Here is a 26,579-nt window from a genome sequence, read left to right as displayed (position 1 = left end):
AGAACGCACTGGTCATAGCAAACACCCTCTTCCAACAACACAAGAGAAGACTCTACATTTGGACATCAACAGATGGTCAGAACCGAAATCAGATTGATTATATTCTTTGCAGCCAAAGATGGAGAAGCTCTATACAGTCAGCAAAAACAAGACTGGGAGCAGACTGTGGCTCAGATCATGAACTACTTATTGCCAAATTCAGACTTAAATTGAAGAAAGTAGGGAAAACCAATAGTCCATTCAGGTATGACCTAGATCAAATCCCTTATGAGTATACAGTAGAAGTGACAAATAGATTTAAGGGACTAGATCTGATAGACAGAGTGCCTGATGAACTATGGACAGAGGTTCGTGACATTGTAGAGGAGACAGGGATCAAGACAATCCCCATGGAAAAGAAATGCAAAAAAGCAAAATGGCTGCCTGAGGAGGCCTTACAGATAGCTGAGAAGAGAATAGAAGCGAAAACCAAAGGAGAAAAGGAAAGATATTCCCATCTGAATGAAGAGTTCCAAAGAATAGCAAGGAGAAATAAGAAAGCCTTCCTCAGTGATCAGTGCAAAGAAATAGAGGAAAACAACAGATTGGGAAAGACTAGAGATCTCTTCAAGAAAATTACAGATACCAAAGGAACATTTCATGCAAAGATAGGCTCGATAAAGGACAGAAATGGTATGGACCTAACAGAAGCAGAAGATATTAAGAAGAGGTGGCAAGAATATGCAGAAGAACTGTGCAAAAAAGATCTTCATGACCCAGATAATCATGATGGTGTGATGACTCACCTAGAGCCAGACATCCTGGAATGTGAAGTCAAGTGGGCGTTAGAAAGCATCACTATGAACAAAGCTAGTGGAAGTGATGGAATTCCAGTTGAGCTGTTTCAAATCCTGAAAGATGATGCTGTGAAAGTGCTGCACTCAATATGCCAGCAAATTTGGAAAACTCAGCAGTGGCCACAGGACTGGAAAAGGTCAGTTTTCATTCCAATCCCAAAGAAAGGCAATGCCAAAGAATGTGCAAACTGCCACGCAATTGCACTCATCGCACACGCTAGTAAAGTAATGCTCAAAATTCTCCAAGCCAGGCTTCAGCAATACATGAACCGTGAACTTCCAGATGTTCAAGCTGGTTTTAGAAAAGGCAGAGGAATGAGAGATCAAATTGCCAATATCCCCTGGATCATCGAAAAAGCAAGAGAGTTCCAGGAAAACATCTATTTGTGCTTTATTGACTATACCAAAGCCTTTGACTGTGTGGATCACAATAAAGTGTGGAAAATTCTGAAAGAGATGGGAATACCAGACCATCTGACCTGCCTCTTGAGAAACCTGTATGCAGGTCAGGAAGCAACAGTTAGAACTGGACATGGAACAGCAGACTTGTGCCAAATAGGAAGAGGAGTACGTCAAGGCTGTATATTGTCACCCTGCTTATTTAACTTATATACAGAGTACATCATGAGAAATGCTGGGCTGGAAGAAACACAAGCTGGAATCAAGATTGCCGGGAGAAACATCAATAACCTCAGATATGCAGATGACACCACCCTTATGGCAGAAAGTGAAGAAGAACTAAAGAGCCTCTTGATGAAAGTGAAAGAGGAGAGTGAAAAATTTGGGTTAAAGCTCAACGTTGAGAAAACTAAGATCATGGCGTCTGGTCCCATCACTTCATGGGAATTACATGGGGAAACAGTGGAAACAGTGTCAGACTTTGTTTTTTTTGGGCTCCAGAATCACTGCTGATGGTGATTGCAGCCTTGAAATTAAAAGACGCTTACTCCTTGGAAGGAAGTTTATGGCCAACCTAGATAGCATATTTAAAAGCAGAGACATTACTTTGCCAACAAATGTCCGTCTAGTCAAGGCAATGGTTTTTCTAGTGGTCATGTATGGATGTGAGAGTTGGACGGTGAAGAAAGCTGAGCGCCGAAGAATTGATGCTTTTGAACTGTGATGCTGGAGAAGACTCTTGAGAGTCCCTTGGACTGCAAGGAGATCCAACCAATTCATCCTAAAGGAGATCAATCCTGGGTGTTCATTGGAAGGTCTGATGTTGAAGCTGAAACTCCAATACTTTGGCCACCTCATGCGAAGAGTTGACTCATTGGAAAAGACCCTAATGCTGGGAAAGATTGGGGGCGGGAGGAGAAGGGGACGACAGAGGATGAGATGGTTGGATGGCATCACTGACTCGATGGGCATGGGTTTGGGTAGACTCCGTGAGTTGGTGATGGACAGAGAGGCCTGGCGTACTGCAATTCATTGGGTTGCAATGAGTCGGACACGACTCAGCGACTGAACTGAACTGATTGTTTGAAAGAAAAGAGAAAGTAAAAGTAAAAAAGAAAACTAAAACGATAGTTACAGAAAGAAAACCAATGGCTGCCTCTGGTTGGGGAGTGTGTATAGTTGGGGAGAATTTGGAGAAATTACAGATGTAGACAAGGAAACTTTTTCATGAATTTGAATGTGTTCATTAGTTGGATTGTGGTGATGATTTAAGGGTGTGCACATATTTCAAAAGACTCTATATTTTAATATGTTATATTAATATTTTCAGTTAAACATCTATTAATTATTAAAACAAGTGAAAAAGACAATTTGGCACTATCTTGTAAAGTTAAGAATGTGTGCCTATCATCCAATATTAGCACTTTTTTGTCTATGACTGCAGAAACATTTTTCAGACATAGAGGGAACAAACAGTGATAAAAAAACAAATATCCACTTAAAAAATTGGCAAGGATTTTGAAGAGACATTTCAACACAGGAGACGTAGGAATGGCAAAAATGTTATAAGAAGGTTGATATTATTAGATATCATAGAAATTAAAATTAAAACACAATGTGTTTTTTTAATACCATGAGGATAGCAACAAGTAAATAGAAAGATGGCAAAAAATGTTGGCATATTTGTAAAGCAATTGGATATCATACTTGCTGGTGAGAATGCAAAAGTCTCTGGTCTCCTTGGGAAACAATTTGGCAGTGCCATATAGATAAATATGTACTTTCAATATGACCCAACAATTCCAATCCTAGGTATTTACTGAAGTTCAATGAAAATATATCTTAACACAAAGACTTGCATTCTATAATTCATAGAAATTTTATAATATCACCAAACTGGATAATGATCCAAATGTCCATCAAATGGTGAATTGATAAACCAAGTGTGGTATAACCATAAATAGAATATTTCTTAGAAATAAAGCCGAATGAACTACTGACATGGACAAGAACATTAATAAATCTTTAAAGTGTAATGTCAAACATCAAAAAATGCATTCATTTGAAGTTCTATATAAGTCAGAACTATAAATGAAGAAGGGGATCAGCAATTTCCAAGGACAGGAGGTAAAAGGAGAGAACTGACTAGAAAGGTTCGCAGGAGAGCTTTTTGGGGTGATGGAAAGTTTCTGTATCTTCATCATGGTGGTCAGTTCAGTTCAGTCACTCAGTCGTGTCCGACTCTTTGCAACCCCATGAATTGCAGCACGCCAGGCCTCTCTGTCCATCACCAACTCCCGGAGTCTGCCCAAACCCATGTCCATCGAGTCAGTGATGCCATCCAACCATCTCATCCTCTGTCATCCCCTTCTCCTCTCGCCCCCAATCCTACCCAGCATTAGGGTCTTTTCCAATGAGTCAGCCCTTCCCATGAGGTGGCCAAAGTATTGGAGTTTCAGCTTCAACATCAGACCTTCCAATGAACACCCAGGATTGATCTCCTTTAGGATTGATTGATTGGATCTCCAAGGGACTCTCAAGAGTCTTCTCCAACACCACAGTTCAAAAGCATCAATTCTTCGGTGCTCAGCTCTCTTAACCGTCCAACTCTCACAGGAGACAGGGATCAAGAAAATCCCCATGGAAAAGAAATGCAAAAAAGCAAAATGGCTGTCTGAAGAGGCCTTACAGATAGCTGGGAAGAGAAGAGAAGTGAAGAGCAAAGGAGAAAAGGAAAGATATTCCCATCTGAATGCAGAGTTCCAAAGAATAGCGAGGAGAGATAAGAAAGCCTTCCTCAGTGATCAGTGCAAAGAAATAGAGGAAAACAACAGATTGGGAAAGACTAGAGATCTCTTCAAGAAAATTACAGATACCAAAGGAACATTTCATGCAAAGATAGGCTCGATAAAGGACAGAAATGTTATGGACCTAACAGAAGCAGAAGATATTAAGAAGAAGTGGCAAGAATACACAGAAGAACTGTACAAAAAAGATCTTCACGACCCAGATAATCACGATGGTGTGATGACTCACCTAGAGCCAGACATCCTGGAATGTGAAGTCAAGTGGGCATTAGAAAGCATCACTACGAACAGTGCTAGTGGAGATGATGGAATTCCAGTTGAGCTATTTCAAATCCTCAAAGGTGATGCTGTGAAAGTGCTGCCCTTGATATGCCAGCAAATTTGGAAAACTCAGCAGTGGCCACAGGACTGGAAAAGGTCAGTTTTCGTTCCAATCCCAAAGAAAGGCAATGCCAAAGAATGCTCAAACTACCGCACAATTGCACTCATCTCACACGCTAGGAAAGTAATGCTCAAAATTCTCCAAGCCAGGCTTCAGCAATACGTGAACCGTGAACTTCAGATGTTCAAGCTGGTTGTAGAAAAGTCAGAGGAACGAGAGATCAAATTGCCAATATCCCCTGGATCATCGAAAAAGCAAGAGAGTTCCAGAAAGACATCTATTTCTGCTTTATTGACTATTCCAAAGCCTTTGACTGTGTGGATCACAATAAACTGTGGAAAATTCTGAAAGAGATGGGAATACCAGACCATCATGGTGGTAGTTCCTTACTATACACGTTTGTCCAAATTTATCAAAGTATATACAAAATCACAAATTGATTATAAATTAGTCTCTTGAGGGTCATATGTCTAGTTCCTACTGTGTATAATCTTTAAGATTTAATTTTGACATATATCCTGAATTCCCCACCAATTCAGTGGACATAGAATTGAGAAAAACTGTGAACCTTATGTTTATCCACCTGAGTTGACATCAGCCATAGTGTTGATGGAGGGGATTGAAGGAGAGCATATTTTTGTTTTCAAGAGATCACATTTCATAGGTAAATTCAAAAAAATAGAGTGATTACCAATTATTATTCCTTACCCACCAAAATAACCATCTTGGTGATGGAAAAGTAACAGTGGTTTAAATCAGTGATTTGTGAAATATAGGGGAGGAAAACATTGAAAGCACACTGACTTGAAAGCTCAATATTTGTGGGGAAAGATATTTTATGATATATTTGTGAAGTTAAAGGGCATGATGTTATTTATAATTCTTATAGAAAATTTAGAGAATTGTTCTACAATTTCGCATGAGAGTGCTGAGGAACAGTCATATTTCAGAAACATTTATATTTTTTAAATGTTTTATTAAATATAATGGGATGTTTCTGATAGTTACAGTTTACAATGGTCTTTGCTCTTATCAGTATAACATTAAAAGGAACAAAAGAGAGAGAATTTAGAGTGGTAAAATCATTCAGATAATCCCTCTCCTTTTAAGCTTTTAGTCTTAGATTATAACATAAAAAGGAGGCTGAGGTCCAGGGATTTTTCTTCCGGACTCTCATTTCATTTACTGAAGCATTTGGCCTTATACTGAGTCTCTGAAAAGGGTTTACCCTGCAGGCTACAGAGATGCAATGTGAAAGGGAACTTCTCACATACTGATAAATGTATCTAATGATCAGGCATGTATACAACAGGCAGGTGTGTCTAATCAGGAGGATGAGAAGGAGCAGTTACGTGGTAAATAAAGGCTCATTGGCCACCAAAAAGCAAATGGGGAACAGTTGGTTTTCCACCAGAGCCATCCCTCCCATAATGCCCTTGTTCCTGCTTTCTTGCAACATGAATGTTCTCCCAGGCTAAAGGAGAAAAGACATCTATAGATCACTGAGACAGCTGCCGTTGTTCTTAAAGGGGATAATTTGTCCCACCTTCAGAAATTGCTCTCATTGGTCACCATGCGAGTGAGCCCATATGCTTTCTGTTATGAAATTCAGTGTCAAACCAATTATGGGTGCAGTGATGCATCATGATATCTGAGATGAAGAAATTGCAAATTAGGCTATTTCCTCTCTGTAAATTTAAATTATGACATTTTGTACTGTCATTATTTATACTGACTCCTAGGTAATAGAAAAGCTGTTTGAAGGCCTACTCTTTACAAGGGTGGGTATGCAATGTCCCAACAGGGAGCAAAGTTCATGAAACTAATGTTGATTAATCTTTCTATGTGTAGTATTAGTGTAGATACGTTCAGATCTATATGGATGGTTTAAAAGGAGCTTTAATTCTAGTTGGATACTTGAAGCTTCCCAGGTGGCACTAGAGCTTGCCTGCCAATGCAAGAATCAAAAGAGATGTGGGCTTGATCCCTGGATTGGGAAGATCCCCTGGAGGAGGGCATGGAAGCCACTCCAGTATTCTTGTCTGGAAAATCCCATGGACAAGGAAACCTGGAAAGCTACAGTTCATAGCATCTCAAAGAGTTGGACACTACTGAAGTGACTATGCACTTGGAAGACCTGCCTGGTTCTACTGGGTAGAAAAGAGTTGTTGAATGTAGGCCCTCATCCTGGCCATGGTTCTTACCTGAGTGACTTTAGAAATGCAGCAGGTGGTCTTAGAAAATTATTTAATATCTATTTCTAGGCTGAGTTTTGTTATATGTAAAATGGGGTGAAACTACTTAAGACACTCTGTGTTTTGCAATAATATTTTTATTTGAGATTACTGCAAAAGCTTCTTGCTGAATAATTAGTAATGAAGAGAAATATCAGAGACCTGACTGGTTCATAGAATCAAATTTCGAACATGTAAAATTCATATATTCACATATTAGAAGTAAAGCACTATATATATATATATATACACACACATATATGTATATATATATAAACATACACACATACACATATATACACATACACACAAATATATTTTTTAGCCTAATTTTAATTTGATTACCTTTTTTTTTTTTTTTTGGTCACTTGCAGCAAAGAATCCGAATATAGACAAAGATTTGACAACCAGGACAAAGAGAGGACACTGAGGAGGAAATGGTGGCAGAATAGATAGTGCTTAGTAAACTGGATTTATGGATGGAAAAACAGCTCTACTGCTGTCTTACTCATACCTATTTTCCTATGACCTTTAACCTGATGCGTTTAAAGGTGGTAGTGTGTCTTTTTTTTTAAGAGAATTCCCCAAGTATTTTTTCATAAGAGCTTGTTTAGTTCAGTTCAGTCGTTCAGTTGTCTCCGACTCTTTGCAACCCATGAATTGCAGCACGCCAGGCCTCCCTGTCCATCACCAACTCCTGGAGTCCACCCAAACCCATGTCCATTGAGTTGGTGATGCCATCCATCTCATCCTCTGTCGTCTCTTTCTTCTTCTGCCCTCAATCTTTCCCAGCATAACGGTCTTTTCCAATGAGTCAGCTCTTCGCATCAGGTGCCCAAAATATTGGAGTTTCAGCTTCAACATCAGTCCTTCCAGTGAACACCTAGGACTGATCTTTAGGATGGACTGATGGGATCTCCTTGCAGTCCAAGGGACTCTCAAGAGTCTTCTCCAACACCACAGTTCAAAAGCATCAATTCTTCGGCACTCAACTTTCTTCACCGTCCAACTCTCACATCCATACATGACTACCGGAAAAACCATAGCCTTGGCTAGATGGACCTTTGTTAACAAGGTAATGTCTCTGCTTTTTAATATGCTGTCTAGGTTGGTCATAACTTTCCTTCCAAGGAGTAAGCATCTTTTAATTTCATGGCTGCAATCACCATCTGCAGTGATTTTGGAGCCCAGAAAAATAAAGTCAGGCTGTTTCCACTGTTTCCCCATCTATTTGCCATGAAGTCATGGGACCGGATACCAAGATCTTACTTTTCTGAATGTTGAGCTTTAAGCCAACATTTTCACTCTCCTCTTTCACTTTCATCAAGAGGCTCTTTAGTTCCTCTTCACTTTCTGCCATGAGGGTGGTGTCATCTGCATATCTGAGGTTATTGATATTTCTTCCAGCAATCTTGATTCCAGCTTGTGCTTCCTCCAGCCCTGCATTTCTCATGATGTACTCTACATATAAGTTAAATAAGCAGGGTGACAATATACAGCCTTGATGCACTCCTTTTCCTATTTGGAACCAGTCTGTTGTTCCATGTCCAGTTCTAACTGTTGCTTCTTGACCTGCATACAGATTTCTCAGGAGGCAGGTCAGATGGTCTGGTATTCCCATCTCTTTCAGAATTTTCCACAGTTTATTGTGATCCACACAGTGAAAGGCTTTGGCATAGTCAATAAAGCAGAAATAGATGTTTTTCTGGAACTCTCTTGCTTTTTCTATGATCCAGCGGATGTTGGCAATTTGATCTCTGCTTCCTCTGCCTTTTCTAAAACCAGCTTGAACATCTGGAAGTTCACGGTTCATGTATTGCTGAAGCCTGGCTTGGAGAATTTTGAGCATTATTTGGCATTGCCTTTCTTTGGGATTGGAATGAAAACTGACCTTTTCCAGTCCTGTGGCCACTGCTGAGTTTTCCAAATTCGCTGGCATATTGAGTGCAGCACTTTCACAGCGTCATCTTTGAGGATTTGAAATAGCTCAACTGGAATTCCATCACCTCCACTAGCTTTGTTCGTAGTGATGCTTCCTAAGCCCCATTTGACTTCACATTCCAAGATGTCTGGCTCTAGGTGAATGATCATACCATCATGATTATCTAGGTCATGAAGATCTTTTTTGTACAGTTCTTCTGTGTATTCTTGCCACCTCTTAACATCTTCTGCTTCTGTTAGGTCCATACCATTTCTTTCCTTTATTCAGCCCATCTTTGCATAAAATGTTCCCTTGGTATCTCTAATTTTCTTGAAGAGATCTCTAGTCTTTCCCATTCTATTGTTTTCCTCTATTTCTCTGCATTGATCACTGAGGAAGGCTTCCTCATCTCTCCTTGCTATTCTTTGGAACTCTGCATTCAAATGGGAATATCTTTCCTTTTCTCCTTTGCTTTTCCCTTCCCGTCTTTTCACAGCTATTTGTAAGGCCTCCTCAGACAGCCATTTTGCTTTGTTGCATTTCTTTTTCTTGAGGATGGTCTCGATCTGTCTCCTGTACAATGTTATGGACCTCTGTCCACAGTTCATCAGGCACTCTGTCTATCCGATCTAGTCCCTTAAATATTTCTCACTTCTACTGTATGGACATAAGGGATTTGATTTAGGTCATACCTGAATGGTCTAGTGGTTTTCTCCACTTTCTTCCATTTTAGTCTGAATTTGGCAATAAGGAGTTCATGATCTGAGCCACAGTCTGCTCCCAGGCTTGTTTTTGCTGACTGTATAGAGCTTCTCCATCTTTGGCTGCAAAGATATAATCAGTCCGATTTCGGTGTCTACCATCTGATGATGTACATGTGTAGAGTCTTCTCTTCTGTTGTTGGAAGAGGGTGTTTGTTATGACCAGTGCGTTCTCTTGGTAGGACTCTATTAGCCTTTGCCCTGCTTCATTCTGTACTCCAAGGCCAAATTCGCCTGTTACTCCAGGTGTTTCTTGACTTCCTACTTTTGCATTCCAATCCCCTATAATGAAAAGGACATATTTTTTGGGGTGTTAGTTCTAGAAGTTCTTGTAGGTCTTAGTAGAACTGTTCAACTTTAGCTTCTTCAGCATTACTGTTTGGGGCATAGGTTTGGATTCCCGTGATATTGAATGGTTTGCCTTGGAAACAGAGATCATCCTGACGTTTTTGAGATGCATCCAAGTACTGCATTTCAGACTCTTTTGTTGACTATGATGGCTACTCCATTTCTTCTAAGGGATTCCTGCCCACAGAAATAGATATGATGGTCATCTGAGTTAAATTCACCCATTCTAATCCTTCTTAGTTCGCTGATTCCTAGAATGTCGATGTTCACTCTTGTCATCTCCTGTTTGACCACTTCCAATCTGCTTTGATTCATGGACCTAACATTCCAGGTTCCTATGCAATATTTTTCTCTACAGCATCAAATCTTGCTTCTCTCACCAGTCCCATCCACAACTGGGTATCGTTTTTGTTTTGGCTCCACCCCATCATTCTTTCTGGAGTTTTTTCTCCAGTGATCTCCAGTAGCATATTGGGCACCTACTGACCTGGGGAGTTCATCTTTAAGTGTCCTATCTTTTTGCCTTTTCGTACTGTTCATGGGGTTCTCAAGGCAAGAGTACTGAAGTGGTTTGCCATTCCCTTCCCCAGTGGATCACATTCTGTCAGACTTCTCCACCATGACCCACCCGTCTTGGGTGGCCCCACACGGCATGGCTTAGTTTCATTGAGTTAGACAAGGCTGTGGTCTATGTGGCCAGAGTGGCTGGTTGTCTGTGATTGTGGTTTCAGTCTCTCTGCCCTCTGATGTGCTCTCTCAGTGCCTACTCTCTTACTTGATTTTCTTTTACCTTGGATGTGGGGTATCTAAGAGCTTGCAGATACAGTAAAATATATCAAGGAAGATTTCTTCTATTCCTGGTTTATTAACACTACCTTTTAAAATCATAAATAGTATGGAATGGTATTAATTTTCTTTCTGTGTATCGATATATTTTTCTTTTGTCAAAATGAAAAGTTTTATATGAACAAATTATTTTCCTTTTTTTAAATTCAGATATAATTGACATATATCATTATCATAGTTTTGGGTGTAAAACATAATGATTAGATAATTGTATATGTTGGGTAATGATGACCACAATGTCATTATTATCCATTTCCACATAGTTATAATCTTTTTTTCTTGTGATGAGAACTTTTACGATTTACTCTCAGCAACATTAAATATGGAATACATGTTTTTAACCATAGTCACCATGCTGTACATTACATCTTCATGATTTATTTATTTTGTAACTAGAAGTTTTTCTCTTGTGACCCCGTTCACTCATTTTGCTTGTGCTTCATCCCTTGCCTCTGGCAGCCAACCAATCTATTCTCTGACTCTAGGCATTTGGCTTTTATTTATTTATTTATTTTTACAGCTTTACTGTTATATAATTTACATATCATAAAGAATACCTATTGAAAGTGTACAGTCTGTTGAGGTTTTGCACATGTATACATCTGTGTAACCATTACCCCAGTCCAGTTTTAGAACAGTTGCTTTATTATAAAATTGCCTTCATTTCTATCTGTAGCTGACTCTCTCTTTCCAACAAAATGCCTATTTACTTTCTGTCCTAATAGATTTTCCTTTTTAAAAATTTTATTTAAAAGAATCATAAAATATGTGTATCTAGTTTCTTTCACTGTGTATGATGGTTAGATATTTGATTACATTATTGCATGCATCTGGATTTTCTTTATATTGCAGAATAGTATTCCAATGTATATATTTTTGAGTATTGAGTGTTACCGAGAAGGTAGTGGCACCCCACTGCAAGTACTCTTTTGCCTGGAGAATCCCATGGACAGAGGAGCCTAGCCGGGCTTCAGTCCATGGGGTCGCTGAGAGTCAGACACGACTGAATGACTTCACTTTCACTTTTCACTTTTGTGCCCTGAAGAAGGAAATGGCAACCCACTCCAGTGTTCTTGCCTGGAGAATCCCAGGGACAATGGAGCCTGGTGGACTGCCGTCTATGGGGTCGCACAGAGTCGGGCACGACTGAAGCGACTTAGCAGCAGCAGCAGCAGCATAGAGTGTTAAGACAGCTTTTTCACTCTCCTCTTAGAAAGTGAAGTCGCTTAGTTATGTCCGACTCTTTGCGACCCCATTGACTGTAGCCCACCAGCCTCCTCCATCCATGGAATTTTGCAGGCAAGAGTACTGGAATGGGTTGCCATTCCCTTCTCCAGGGGATCTTCCCGACCCAGAGATAGAACCCCGGTCTCCCGGATTACAGGCAAATGCTTTACCGTCTAAGCCACCAGGGAAACCCCATTCCAATGTATAGATATGTCATATTGCTTATTCATTTATTGTTTCACATTTGGATTGTTACTGTTTTCAAGTTTTGGATGATATATATTTGTGTATGTTATGTATATTCCTGTGATGATCCCCTGGCCGAGGGCATGGCAATCTGCTCCAGTATTCTTGCCTGGGGAATCCCACGGACAGAGGAGCCTGACAGGCTATACAGTCCATAGGGTTGCAAAGAGTCCGACACTACTGAAGTGACTTAGCATGCATACATATTCCTGTGTAAGCATGTTTTCTTGTAATTTGGGTAAATATCTAGAAGTGGAATTAGTATGTCATATGGTAAATATATGTTTGCTTAAGAAAATGACAAATTGATTCTTAAGTGGTTGTCTCATTTTACATTCTCATGAATAACATATGTATGAAAGTTCTAGTTTCTCCTAAATAGAATTCTAATTATGCCATTCTGTAACTCTAGAATGGCATTGAGAATCTTTTTGACTATAGATATTCTACTGAATGTGTATGGAATGTCATTATTTTTCACTTTTAAATGTTTTTTATTTTACTAATTTTAGGAAAACATAGACATTACAAAAAATGTGAACTTGTGCTCAGTCGCTTCAGTCGTGTCCGACTCTGTGCAACCCCATAGACGGCAGCCCACCAGGCTCCGCCGTCCCTGGGATTCTCTTGGCAAGAATACTGGAGTGGGTTGCCATTTCCTTCTCCAGTGCATGAAAGGGAAAAGTGAAAGTGAAGTCGCTCAGTCGTGTCCGACTCTTAGCGACCCCATGGACTGCAGCCTACCAGGCTCCTCCGTCCATGGGATTTTCCAGGCAAGAGTACTGGAGTGGGGTGCCATTGCCTTCTCCGAATGTGAACTTAACCTCCTCAAATAAAATACCATTCAAAACTATGTCTCAGCTATGAAGGACATTGGCACAATATGATTACCTAATCTACACATCTTATGTGGATATTACCAGGTTTATATGCACTCTTCTTTAGAATGTTGTTCTGTAAAATTTTATCACAACTGGAAACTAATATAAAGATCATTATAATCATAAGACAGAACTATTCCATCACCCCAAAGATACTCTATCATTTTACTCTCTTATATTTCCAAATAACCCTAACCATTGGAAACCAGTGATCTGGTCTTCATCACTGTAATTCTGCCACTTCATAAATGTTATGTAAACAGAATCATACACCATCAAAGTGAAAGTGAAGTTGCATAGTCGTGTCTGACTCTTTACAGTCCTCATGGACTGTACCCTACCAGGCTCCTCCGTCCATGGAATTTTCCAGGGAATAGTACTGGAGTGGGTTTCCATTTCCTTCTCCAGGGGACCTTCCTGACACAGGAATCGAACCTGGGTTTCCTGCATTGCAGGCAGACGCTTTACCATCTGAGCCATTGAACAAGTCTTTTTCACTCAACAGAATGCTCTTGATATCTATGTAGGTTGTTATGCATATCGATGGTTCTATATTTTTATTCTCACTCCATTTATGAATACATCACAATTAACCATGAAAACATTGCAGAACACTTGAGCTGGTTTCAGTTTTTGGCTCTTATAAATAAAGTGGTAAATATTTATATATAAAATTTTATGTGAATGTCAGCTTTTCTTTCTCTAGGACATGAGTCAACACAGTGTTCCCTGCAGGAAGAATCTTATCCATGGCCTGTTTTTGTAAAACCCATAAGGTTTGTGATACTGACACTCCATAGTGTATCTGTAATGGAAAACAACAGTACCAAGTATTGAAGGTGTTTAAGAGAAACTAGAGCCTTTATACTTTGCAAATGTTACTTACCGATGGGAATGTCAAGTGGGACTATTTTGGAATCCATCTGACAGTCTCTTTAATAAATACACATTTACCATGTGATTTACCATTTTCACTTCTAGATATTTACCCACATTAAATGAAAACATATGCTCATACAATATTAAATTGTTTTACCATTTTTAAAGGGTTGAAAAAAATAAAATGAAGAATGTGTGATAGAGTTCAAATTTGGCTTATAAAACTGAAAATACTTACTGCCTGGCATTTTACAGAAAAAGTTTGCCAGCCTCTGCTCTGGAGTAAACATCCGAGAGTGGGTTGCTGGATTATGTGACATATGCATGTTTGATTTTGTAAGAAACAACCAAACTGTTTACCAGAGTGGCTGTTACATTTTATATCCTCTTCAGCAGTATATCAGAGATCCAGTTGCTTCAGATTCTCAATAGCACTTAGTAAGAATTTTTATTGCAGCATTTCTATAAATGAGATGTAATGGTATCTCTTTAAGCTCAGTTTGTATTTCTTTAGTGCTTAATGTTGATATGGTGTTGATCATATTTTCACGTATTTATTTGTGAGCCATATGTCCTTTTTTGGTGAAATGTCTATTAAGTATTTTGCTCATTTTATAATTGAATTGTGTATTTTCTTACTGTCACAATTACAGCTTTCTTTATATACTCTCGATAGAGTCCCATTGTTGGCCATGTGATCTGCAAATATTTTTTCCAAGTGGTTGGCTAATTCTTTATCTTAAACTATTTTTCTATCCAGTATATATTTTAATTTTGATAAATTCCTATTTATTGATATTTTCTGTATTTTGCTTTTGGTGTCATGTCTGAAAACACTTAATATGACTCTAGGTAATGGAGATTTTCTCCTGTGTTTTCTTCAGAAAGATTAATAATTTTACATTTAGATCTAATAATAGTATGCTTCCTATAATTATAGTCCTCTTTTTCAAAAATGTTTTAGCTATTTGAATCCCTTTGCTATTTATACTTTAGGAAGAGGCAGTCACTTTTGCCACTGAAATTTTGATAGAGATTATGTTAAATCTACATATCTGTTTGGAGACAAGAACATATTAAAATTATGAAATCTCCACAGATAGTATCCTGCTTTGGTTTTTAATGCCCCTTTAATCTCTTAATCAATGTTTGGAATTATTAAATGTACAAGTATTTCACTTTCTTTGTTAGCTATATACAATATTTTTATTACATGCCAAGTGATAATTTTGACTTTTGAATTTTTCATGGTAGCATTTAGAATGAAATCAGTTTTCTTGAGTATTGATTGTATATTCTGTGACCTTACTAAGCTTATTTGATTTAGCAGGATTTTGAATTTTGGTCGATTCCTTAGAATTTTTTGCATATGAGATTATTTCAACAGTGGATGAAGGCATTTTACTTATCCCTTTCCAATCTTAGTGCTATTGATTAGCTTTTGGCAGTGGCTTGACCCTCTGGAAAGGCATTTAACTGAAATAGAAAAAGCAGGCATCTTTGCCCTGTACCTGATCTTAGAGAGAAAACAATAATAGTCAATTACTATTAAGTATGAAAGTAGCCATAGGTTCTTGACATTTTCAAGAGTGAGATTTTGGTTTCATTAATTTTCCTGAAAGTTTTTCTGGTTTCTAGTTTATTACTATCCCCTGTTATTATTATTTCTAATAATAACTTCTAAATTAGTATTTCTCATAATTATTTCCACCCTACTATTATTTCTTTCCTCCAACTTACTTTGATATTGATCTGCTCTAGTTTTCTAGCTTCTTAAGTAAAAGTTCAGAATATTGACTTAGATTTTTATTCTTTTCTAACATTGGTTTAAATCTATATATTTCCATCTAAGCCTTCCTTAAAGCTTTAGCTGCATCCTACACTTTTAATGCTGTGTTTTCATTTTTTTTGTTTCATTATTTCTCTTTTTTTAAATTTATTTATTTTAATTGGAGGTTAATTACTTTACAATATTGTAGTGGTTTTGCCATACATTGACATGAATCAGCCATGGGTTTACATGTGTTCCCCATCCTGAACCCCCCTCCCACCTCTGTCTGCATCCCATCCCTCTGGGTCATCCCAGTGCACCAGCCCTGAGCACTTGTCTCATGCATTGAACCTGGGCTGGCGATCTGTTTCACTTATGATAATACAGTTTCAATGCTGTTCTCTCAGATCATCCCACCCTCGCCTTCTCCCACAGATTCCAAAAGACTGTTCTATACATCTGTGTCTCTTGCTGTCTCGCAATAGGGTTATTGTTACTGTATTTCTAAATTCCATATATATGCGTTAGTACACTGTATTGGTGTTTTTCTTTCTGGCTTACTTCACTCTGTATAATAGGCTCCAGTTTCATCCACCTCATTAGAACTGATTCAAATGTATTCTTTTTAATGGCTGATTGTGTTATATGTACCACAACTTTCTTATCCATTAGCCTGCTGATGGACATCTAGGTTGCTTCCATGTCCTGCTATTGTAAACAGTGCTGTGATGAACATTGGGGTACACGTGTCTCTTTCAATTCTGGTTTCCTCGGTGTGTATGCCCAGCAGTGGCATTGCTGGGTCGTATGGCAGTTCTATTTCCAGTTTTTTAAGGAATCTCCACACTGTTCTCCATAGTGGCTGTACTAGTTTGCATTCCCACCAACAGTGTAAGAGGGTTCCCTTTTCTCCACACCCTCTCCAGCATTTATTGCTTGTAGATTTTTGGATAGCAGCCATTTTGACCAGCATGAGATGGTACCTCTATGTGGTTTTGATTTGCATTTCTCTGATAATGAGTAATGTTGAGCATCTTTTCATGTGTTTGTTAGCCATCTGTATGTCTTCTTTGGAGACATGTCTGTTTAGTTCTTTGGCCCACTTTTTGATTGGGTCATTTATTTTTCTGGAATTGAGCTGCAGGAGTTGCTTGTACATTTTTGAGATTAATTCTTTGTCAGTTGCTTCGTTTGCTATTATTTTCTCCCATTCTGAAGGCTATTTTTCACTTATAGTTTCCTTCGATGTGCAACAGCTTTTAAGTTTAATTAGGTCCCATTTGTTTATTTTTGCTTTTATTTCCATTATTCTGGGAGGTGGGTCATAGAAGATCCTGCTGTGATTTATGTCAGAGAGTGTTTTCCCTATGTTTTCCTCTAGGAGTTTTAGTTTCTGGTCTTATGTTTAGATCTTTAACCCATTTTGAGTTTATTTTTGTGTATGGTGTTAGAAAGTGTTCTAGTTTCATTCTTTTACAAGTGGTTGACCAGTTTTCCCAGCACCACTTGTTAAAGAGATTGTCTTTTCTCCATTGTATATTCTTGCCTCTTTTGTCAAAGATAAGGTGTCCATAGGTGTGTGGATTTATCTCTGGGCTTTCTATTTTTTCCATTGATCTATATTTCTGTCTTTGTGCCAGTACCATACTGTCTTGATGACTGTGGCTTTGTAGTAGAGCCTAAAGTCAGGCAGGTTGATTCCTCCAGTTCCATTCTTCTTTCTCAAGATTGCTTTGGCTATTCAAGGTTTTTTGTATTTCCATACAAATTGTGAAATGATTTGTTCTAGTTCTGTGAAAAATACCGTTGGTAGCTTGATAGGGATTCTTCCAATCCATGAACATGGTCTATTTCTCCATCTATTTGTGTCCTCTTTGATTTCTTTCATCAGTGTTTTATAGTTTTCTATATATAAGTCTTTTGTTTCTTTAGGTAGATATATTCCTAAGTATTTTATTCTTTTTGTTGCAATGGTGAATGGTATTGTTTCCTTAATTTCTCTTTCTGTTTTCTCATTGTTAGTGTATAGGAATGCAAGGGATTTCTGTGTGTTAATTTTATATCCTGAAACTTTACTATATTCATTGATTAGCTCTAGTAATTTTCTGGTAGAATCTTTAGTGTTTTCTATGCAGAGGATCATGTTATCTGCAAACAGTGAGAATTTTACTTCTCCTTTTCCAATCTGGATTCCTTTTATTTCTTTTTCTGCTCTGATTGCTGTGGCCAAAACTTCCAAAACTATGTTGAATAGTAGTGATGAGAGTGGGTACCCTTGTCTTGTTCCTGACTTGTCTTGTTCCTGTTTTTGCTTTCAATTTTTCACCATTGAGGATAATGTTTGCTGTGGGTTTGTCATATATAGCTTTTATTATGTTGAGGTATGTTCCTTCTCTTCCTGCTTTCTGGAGAGTTTTTATCATAAATGGATGTTGAATTTTGTCAAAGGCTTTCTCTGCATCTATTGAGATAATCATATGGTTTTTATCTTTCAATTTGTTAATGTGGTGTATTACATTGATTGATTTGCGGATATTAAAGAATCCTTGCACCGCTGGGATAAAGCCCACTTGGTCATGATGAATAATCTTTTTAATATATTGTTGGATTCTGTTTGCTAGAATTTTGTTAAGGATTTTTGCATCTATGTTCATCAGTGATATTGGCCTGTAGTTTTCTTTTTTTGTGGCATCTTCATCTGGTTTTGGTATTAGGGTGATGGTGGCCTCATAGAATGAGTTTGGAAGTTTACCTTCCTCTGCAATTTTCTGGAAGAGTTTGAGTAAGATAGGTGTTAGCTCTTCTCTAAATTTTTGGTTGAATTCAGCCGTGAAGCTGTCTGGTCCTCGGTTTTTGTTTGCTGGGAGATTTTTGATTACAGTTTCGATTTCCGTGCTTGTGATGGGTCTGTTAAGATTTTTCTATTTCTTTCTGGTTCAGTTTTGGAAAGTTTGTCTCTCTTTTTATCTTTTATATTTTGTCCTACGTCCTTTTGAAGAAATGGGCTGCTTTTCTGGGTGCCTGATGTCCTCTGGCAGCGTTCAGAAGTTGTTTTGTGGAGTTTGCTCAGTGTTCCAATGTTCTTTCGATGAATTTGTGGAGGAGAAAGTGGTCTCCCCGTCCTAGTCCTCCACCATCTTAGGACTGCCCCCTTCTGTTTTCATTTTTATTTAGTTCAGTTTTATTTTTTAAAAATTTCCTTGTGATACCTTCCTTAAGTTCTGAGTTATTTAGAAGCATGTTCAATTCCCAAACACATTGGGATTTCCTGAATTTCTGTCACTGAATTCTATATCTGAATTTTTGTCACTGATTTCTATATCAGTTCTAATGTAGTCAGAGAACATTTTTATTGTTTCCTCATTTGTCTCGTTAAATGTACTGAGAATATAACTTAGCATATGGTTTATCCTAGAGAATAGTACATGTGTACTTGGAAATAATGTGTATTCTGCTTTTGTAGGATATACTGTTATACATTAACATAAACATTTTTCAGATAAAGTTAGCTGTTTCCTTCTTTATGTTTGTTTTGTTTCATTCTTCTCTGTTCTTTTTGAACTGTATATCTTCATTTACTAACAGAGTAGTATCAAACCTCCAATAATAATGATCAAATAGTCTATTTTTCATTTAAATTTAGGTATTAAATTTTTTGCTGTTTTCAAGATTTTTCTCCTCATCTTTGCTTTTTCAGCCTTTGAGCAATTTCACAAGAGTTTCTCTCATTCCTGCAGTGGTCCAGCTTTTCCTTTTCCCCCTAATACCTTCCATGGACCCTGAATTTCCCATCTATTTTTTTGAAACAAAGAGCTACCTTCTGATGAGGTTGTCTTTATAGGGAATACAATGTGATACAACGTTAGGGATAAGGAGATAGAAATCTTTTGATATATGATTTTAAAGGACAAAGTTTTTCATGACCAAACAAATTAGTTTCAAATAAATTTTTTTTTTCCTAGACAGCTGACAATCCCACCTGTAATGCCCCTTCTACCAAAGTCTTTCCTATCTGGATTAAATATTTATTTATGTAAAGGAAACATTTGCTTTATTTTGTCTCTCCCATTATCATTCTTCTCTAATTTATAAAACATGCTTCCATTATTTATATGGGAGTACCTAGATGTGGAAAGTATCCACCATATTAAGAACAGGCCTTCCAGTGAATCCTGAAATCAGTGCTTGTTGGACTCTGATGATTCTACTGCAAGAATTTTATCTCCTGTGCTGAGGCTTAGAAAACTGCTGCTTTAACCTCCAAGATAGAGAGTAGTGTGGTATTTGAGCTGGCAAGTTTCTCAGAGATTATACTATCTAAATCTCATTATTTTATTTTTCTCTTTGCTTATGTGTTTGGCTGTATCAGTTCTCAGTTGCAGCATGTGGGGTCTTTGCCTCAGGCAGGGTTTTTGCCACAGGCAGGATCTTTTTGTTGTGGTGCAGACTCTCTTGTGTGGCGCAGGGGCTCCAGTGCATGTGCTCAGTAATTGAGCATGTGGACTCAGTTGCCCCCTTCCCACTGCCTCATGTGGAATCTTAGTTCCCTGACCAGGTATCCAGCCTGCATCCCCTGCAATGCAGGTGGATTCTTAACCACTGGACCACCAGGGAAGTCCCTAAATCTCATCATTTTATAAACGGGGAAACTGAGGCTTAAAGAGGGTGAGTGACTGGAGTAACTAAAGATGAGAACTAGAGCAACAACGGGGGTGTTTACCATCTGGTGGCTCAGATGGTAAAGAATCCACCTGCAATACGGGAGACCTGGGTTCGATCCCTGGGTTGGGAAGATCCCCTGGAGGAGGGCATGGCAACCCACTCCAGTATTCTTGCCTGGAAAATCCCATGGACAGAGGAGCCTGACAGGCTACAGTCCATGGGGTCGCAAAGAGTTGGACACGACTGAGCAACTAAGCACAGAACAGAGCAACAACAAATCTCCTAAATAAATGATCGAATATTTACTGCGTATTGGGCATTAAACTAGGCACTAAGGTTTACAGACTGAGTATGAAACTGAGCTTTGTCCAATGCAGTTTAAGTTCTTGAGGGTAGAAAATATAAAATGATATTTGCAATGCACTATGTGATGTACTTACTTTAAAATCATAGAGTCAGAAAGACAAAGGCTAATCACTTAACCTCTGATACTCATTTTCTTATCTGTTACATGAGGGTAGTATTACTTATCTTAGATTTGTTATGCTACTCAATGTAGTAATTCAGTTAAAAGTTCCTTAAAAACTGTAAAGTTTAGTAAAATGTAAAAGATTGTTATTTCTGTCTTTTACTTATTAATCAAGAACACACACTATCATAACTATACTGCTTTATCTGGGTCCCACACAATGTAGGAACAGGTAGATATAAAAAGAGGTGCTACACAATTTTTATAGGTTCCTTTGGATGGCTCTATTAGAAGATTAATTGATAAAATCCAATCACAGTTAAAAAGATTTTTTTTTTTTGCAAAAGTTCTTTCCTGTTAAATAAACAGAGAAATAGCTAATTCTTCTTTATTGAAAATCTGCCTTTCATTTACTCAGCTTAATTAAATCTCAATCTGTGTCCCTTCTAAAGAATGATTTTTAACAATTAGTAGTTTTTTAATAATAAAAATTCTTCTAAGGATAAAGGAATATATCAAATCATGTGCAGCCTAATAAATCTACATAATCTCTCAAAGAACAGGATTTAGATGTAGCCATGGTGACAAGAGAGGTTCTGTTGTAACTTGACTTCAGGAAATGACAAAATTTAGCAAAATAGGAACCTATTAATTGTAAAAGGAAAAAAAGAGACCATGGGACAGAGACAGGGAATGGTTAAGGAAACAATTTGTTTACTTCAGAGTGTGTCTCAATTTACAATAGTAGCTTTTATTGTGTGCCGATTATACAGCTATGTGAAAAGTGAAGTCACTCAGTCATGTCCGACTCTTTGCAACCACATGGACTGTAGCCTACCAGGCTCCTCCATCCATGGGATTTTCCAAGCAAGAAGACTGGAGTGGGTTGCCATTTCCTTCTCCAAGGGATTTTCCTGACCCAAGGATTGAACCCGTGTCTCTTGCATTGCAGGCAGAGGCTTCACCATCTGAGCCACCAGAGAAGCCTTTATACAGCTATATAATATAATGATAGACTCATTGTTCACAAATATAATTTGTAGAAGTGACACAGAGCAAGAACTTTCATTCAGAAGGGCAAGGCAAGGATCTATGTTTTCCAGAGATTTCCATAGGCTATCTCATCTGAGTTTAGAAAGTAGGAATTATTATCTTGGTTTATAGATAGAAAAACTAAGCCTCAAAGGGATTAGGTAATTTTCCAAAGATAACATAGCTTATAAGTAGCTCTGGGATTCAAATTCAGATTTATCCAAAGCTGGAGTCTTCTTCTACCCGCATTACTTTCCTTATGATAAGCAATATGAGGAAACCTCATTGTAGTTACCTAGTTGTAAGAATAGATGATTCATTTGATTAGTGTTTTAAGTGAACACATGGTGTTTATGATTAAGATCAGTATTTCCAAGGAGGACTATATTCCTTCCAGTGATGAGCTTGGTCACATTTTGGCAAGTATTATTATTTTTCAACTAATACAATTTAATACAACCAACATTTTTATGAAAAGTTGTGTTCTAACTGATACAGACAAGATAATCTGTCAAAGACAAATGAGACATTTTAATAACTTCAACATAGTATTTTTATGAAAATAACAATATATTCTGGTGATAAAAAATTTCCCTTGATTTCTAGAAAAAACAAGGACTACTACTATCCCTCATTATATATACTGTGTGACTTTATGAAATAGAGACCAAGTCATGACATAAGTACAAATATCTTGACTTACATAGGACACACCTTTCTAGCCAATCTCAGGATTCACACCCATTCATAAAAAAGCTTTGATGTGTTACAAGAAAAATCATTAAACTCAGAATTGGAATACCTGGTGCTAGTTTTAGCACTGTCACTTCCAGTCATTTTTCTTGCAAAAAAAAAAATTTCCCCACTTTCTCAATCTCACTATCATCATCTGAAAACTGAGGGACCAAGATGTCATTATTTCTAAAGTGTTTTTTGCCTCTGATATCTTAAGAATAAAAACAAAGATTAAGAAAACCTTCTGTGAATATAGTGAGGTGGGCACATTCATGCAAAAACTAAACTTTTTCCTGTGGCATGCTTAGGCATATTAAAAAAATAAGAGATGCATGATATAAAACAAGAACAAAACAGAACAACAGTAATAACAAAATCTTCCAAACAGATCAGATTTATCATTCAGAGTAGATTGAGGGACTTCATAATGTATAATTAGACTAAGAGTTGCAAGTATGCAATTATTGCCATATCTATATTAATAGCTAATTATGTTACCTATTAGCTCTGTTTGCCCATGAGTAGTAAAGCTAATCTACTGATACCAGGTCATGGTGAAGGAAAGTGCAGTGTTTACTGAAGGATGCCAAGCAAGGGGTCCAATTCCCCAGTGCATTAAAAGACTCAAATTCCCCAATGGATTTCAGGGAAAGGTGAGGGAAAGGGTTGTGGGATGTGTGATCAGCTCATGGCCATTCTTCCGAATGGTTGATAGTGAGGTAATTGGGAGTCAACATCATTAACCTTCTGCTTCCAGCCAGTCTGGGGTCTATATGCTTGTGGACAGCATACAGTTAACTTCTTCCACCTGGTGAAGGTTTCAGTATCTGCAAAACAGCTCAAAGGATATAACTCAGAATACTGTCTGTAGCCCTTGTACTAAGTCACTTCTGTCATCTCTAACTCTGTGTGAGTCTATGGATCATAGACCGCCAGGCTCCTCTGTCCATTGGGATTCTCCAGGCAAGAATACTGGAGTGGGTTGTCAAGCCCTCCTCCAGGACATGTTCCCAACCCAGGGATCAAACCAGTGTCTCTTATGTCTCCTGCATTGGCAGATTGGTGCTTTACCACTAGTGCTACCTGGGAAGCCCCTTGAGGAGGAACTAAAGGTCCCTGACTTTGTTTAATGCCTAAACTATTATTATTTTGTCTTGCTTGACTGTTTTCCTTTCTTTTTGCATTTTCTTACTTCTCAAATTAAATTTATTCTTTAGAACTCAGGGAAGGCCTTGGAAGCTAAAGTTTTTCTAAAACAAGAGGCAGGCAGAGGCTGTGTGGATGGGTGGTCTGTCCTGGGAAGGCCCCGTAGGATCCTGCTCCATTAGAGTTATACTTGTACTTTCCATTCTTTTAACTTTTCTGATGAATTTAGTAGTTTGTGTGTGCATACACCTTGACTTACTTGTCATGAAAACAGCTGGGAGGGATGAGGGGATGACAGAAGGAAGGGAAAAAAGATACAGGAACAGAAAATAGAAGGGTTCAGAAAAGGATAAGAAAAAAGAAAGGATGGAAGGAAAAGGAGAGATAGGATAGAGCAAAGGGAAAGGAGAAAGAAGAAAATAGAAAGAAGCATTATTTGGCAGGAAGGTATAAGTGTAATCTGCAAGCAAAAATGTCAGTATCTAGAAACATATGTATCCCAGCCATATGCCTCTTTCCACTCTTTCCTGTGAATAAAGGAAGCTACAGGGTATAGTGGCTAATATCCAAGATATATAAAGAGCTTCTACAACTCAATAGCAAAAAACCAAATAACCCAGTTTAAAAAAATGGATAATGAGCTTGCGTAGAACTTTCTCCAAAGAAAACATACCTACAGAGAAGATAATATCTTTGGAAGAGTGAATTTTCTCCCCCAGTTCTCACAAAAATTTTGTCTTAATTTGGTTACTAACCCATTTATTCCCACTGTGAAGACTGGAATCCACTATCTGAAAATTTTACATTTACCCAGAAATTTATCCCATCACAGAAAGTTGTGATATGTGCCACCAACTATCCAACACCTTGGGAGCAAAATCTCCTATTCATAAAATTTACTTTGTTTCTGTAGAGAAACTCTTCTGAAACAAAACCATTCTTAGATTATTTACCCTCATTAAAATCTTATTATAATTAGAAGAAAAAATGACCAAGTGATTTTTTTTTGCTAATTTTGTAGCTATCATTTACTGAAGAACAAACTTACCACACACCTGAGTTTATTGAGGTGTTATGCTTTAGGAAATATTACAAGATACTTTAGTATTAACAACTTTTTCTTCATTTTGGTGGTAGATTGACAGTTAAGATATAGGTTTTCTGTGGCTGTGCTGTAAGAATGCATCATCAGGGATGTTAATAACTATTATGCATAGTTTAAGTTAGACATTGTGTTACATCACTGAATTCTCATGATTGCTCTGTTGAAAAGAAGTAACAGGCCCCAAATGAAGTCACTTCAAATCCTGAAATGTGATGCTGTGAAAGTGCTGCATTCAGTATGCCAGCAAATTTGGAAAACTCAGCAATGACCACAGGATTGGAAAAGGTCAGTTTTCATTCCAATCCCAAAGAAAGGCAATGCCAAAGAATGCTCAAACTACCGCACAATTGCACTCATCTCACCAGCTAGGAAAGTAATGCTCAAAATTCTCCAAGCCAGGCTTCAGCAATATGTGAACCGTGGATTTGCAGATGTTCAAGCTGGTTTTATAAAAGGCAGAGGAACCAGAGATCAAATTGCCAATATCCGCTGGATCATCGAAAAAGCAAGAGAGTTCCAGGAAAACATCTATTTCTGCTTTATTGACTATGCCAAAGCCCTTGACTGTGTGGATCATAATAAACTGTGGAAAATTCTGAAAGAGATGGGAATATCAGACCATCTGACCTGTCTCTTGAGAAACCTGTATGCAGATCAGGAAGCAACAGTTAAAACTGGACATGGAACAACAGACTGGTTCCAAATAGGAAAAGGAGTACGTCAAGGCTGTATATTGTCACCCTGCTTATTTAACTTATATGCAGAGTACATCATGAGAAACGCTGGGCTGGAAGAAGCACAAGGTGAAATCAAGATTGCCGGGAGAAATATCAATAACCTCAGATATGCAGATGACACCACCCTTATGGCAGAAAGTGAAGAGGAACTAAAAAGCCTCTTGATGAAAGTGAAAGAGGAGAGTGAAAAAGTTGGCTTAAAGCTCAACATTCAGAAAACTAAGATCATGGCATCTGGTCCCATCACTTCATGGGAAATAGATGGGAAAACAGTGGAAACAGTGTCAGTCTTTATTTTGAGGGGGCTCCAAAATCACTGCAGATGGTGATTGCAGCCTTGAAATTAAAAGACGCTTACTCCTTGGAAGGAAAGTTATGACCAACCTAGATAGCATATTAAAAAGCAGAGACATCACTTTATCAACAAAGGTCCATCTAGTCAAGGGTATGGTTTTTCCAGTAGTCATGTATGGATGTGAGAGTTGGACTATAAAGAAAGCTGAGCACCAAAGAATTGATGCTTTTGAACTGTGGTGTTGGAGAAGACTCTTGAGAGTCCCTTGGACTGCAAGGAGATCCAACCAGTCCATCCTAAAGATCAGTCCTGAGTGTTCATTGGAGGGACTGATGCTGAAGCTGAAACTCCAATACTTTGGCCACCTGATGCTAAGAGTTGACTCATTGGAAAAGACCCTGATGCTGGGAAGGATTGGGGGCAGGAGGAGAAGGGGACGACAGAGGATGAGATGGGTGGATGGCATCACCAACTCGATGGACGTGAGTTTGGGTCAACTCCGGGCGTTGGTGTTGGAGACGGAGGCCTGGTGTGCTGCGGTTTATGGAGTCGCAAAAAGTCTGACACGACTGAGCGACTGAACTGAACTTAACTGTGCTAAAGTGGCACATCAGCAAACCAAAATTTAATACCAAACCTAGTTTCAGTTTCAACCTATTTTGGGGATGTAGCTTAAACAGTCAGTCTGAAATTTTTCCTGGTCAGCAGTAGTGAAGTAATCTGCTTTACTGACCCTTTCACCCCCCACAGAAGGATGAGGTAATCCACCTTTTCCTTCTCCCTGCCAGCTTCAATCTATAAAAGCTTTTCATTCTGCATGGCTCCTTAGAGCTCTTTTTTTATTTGCTATGTGGGATACT

The sequence above is a fragment of the Giraffa tippelskirchi genome, chromosome 10, assembly GCF_054371585.1.
Source record: "Giraffa tippelskirchi isolate mGirTip1 chromosome 10, T2T-mGirTip1v1.2.pri, whole genome shotgun sequence".
In the NCBI taxonomy this organism is placed as follows: domain Eukaryota; kingdom Metazoa; phylum Chordata; class Mammalia; order Artiodactyla; family Giraffidae; genus Giraffa; species Giraffa tippelskirchi.
Note: the sequence above shows the minus strand (reverse complement) of the source record.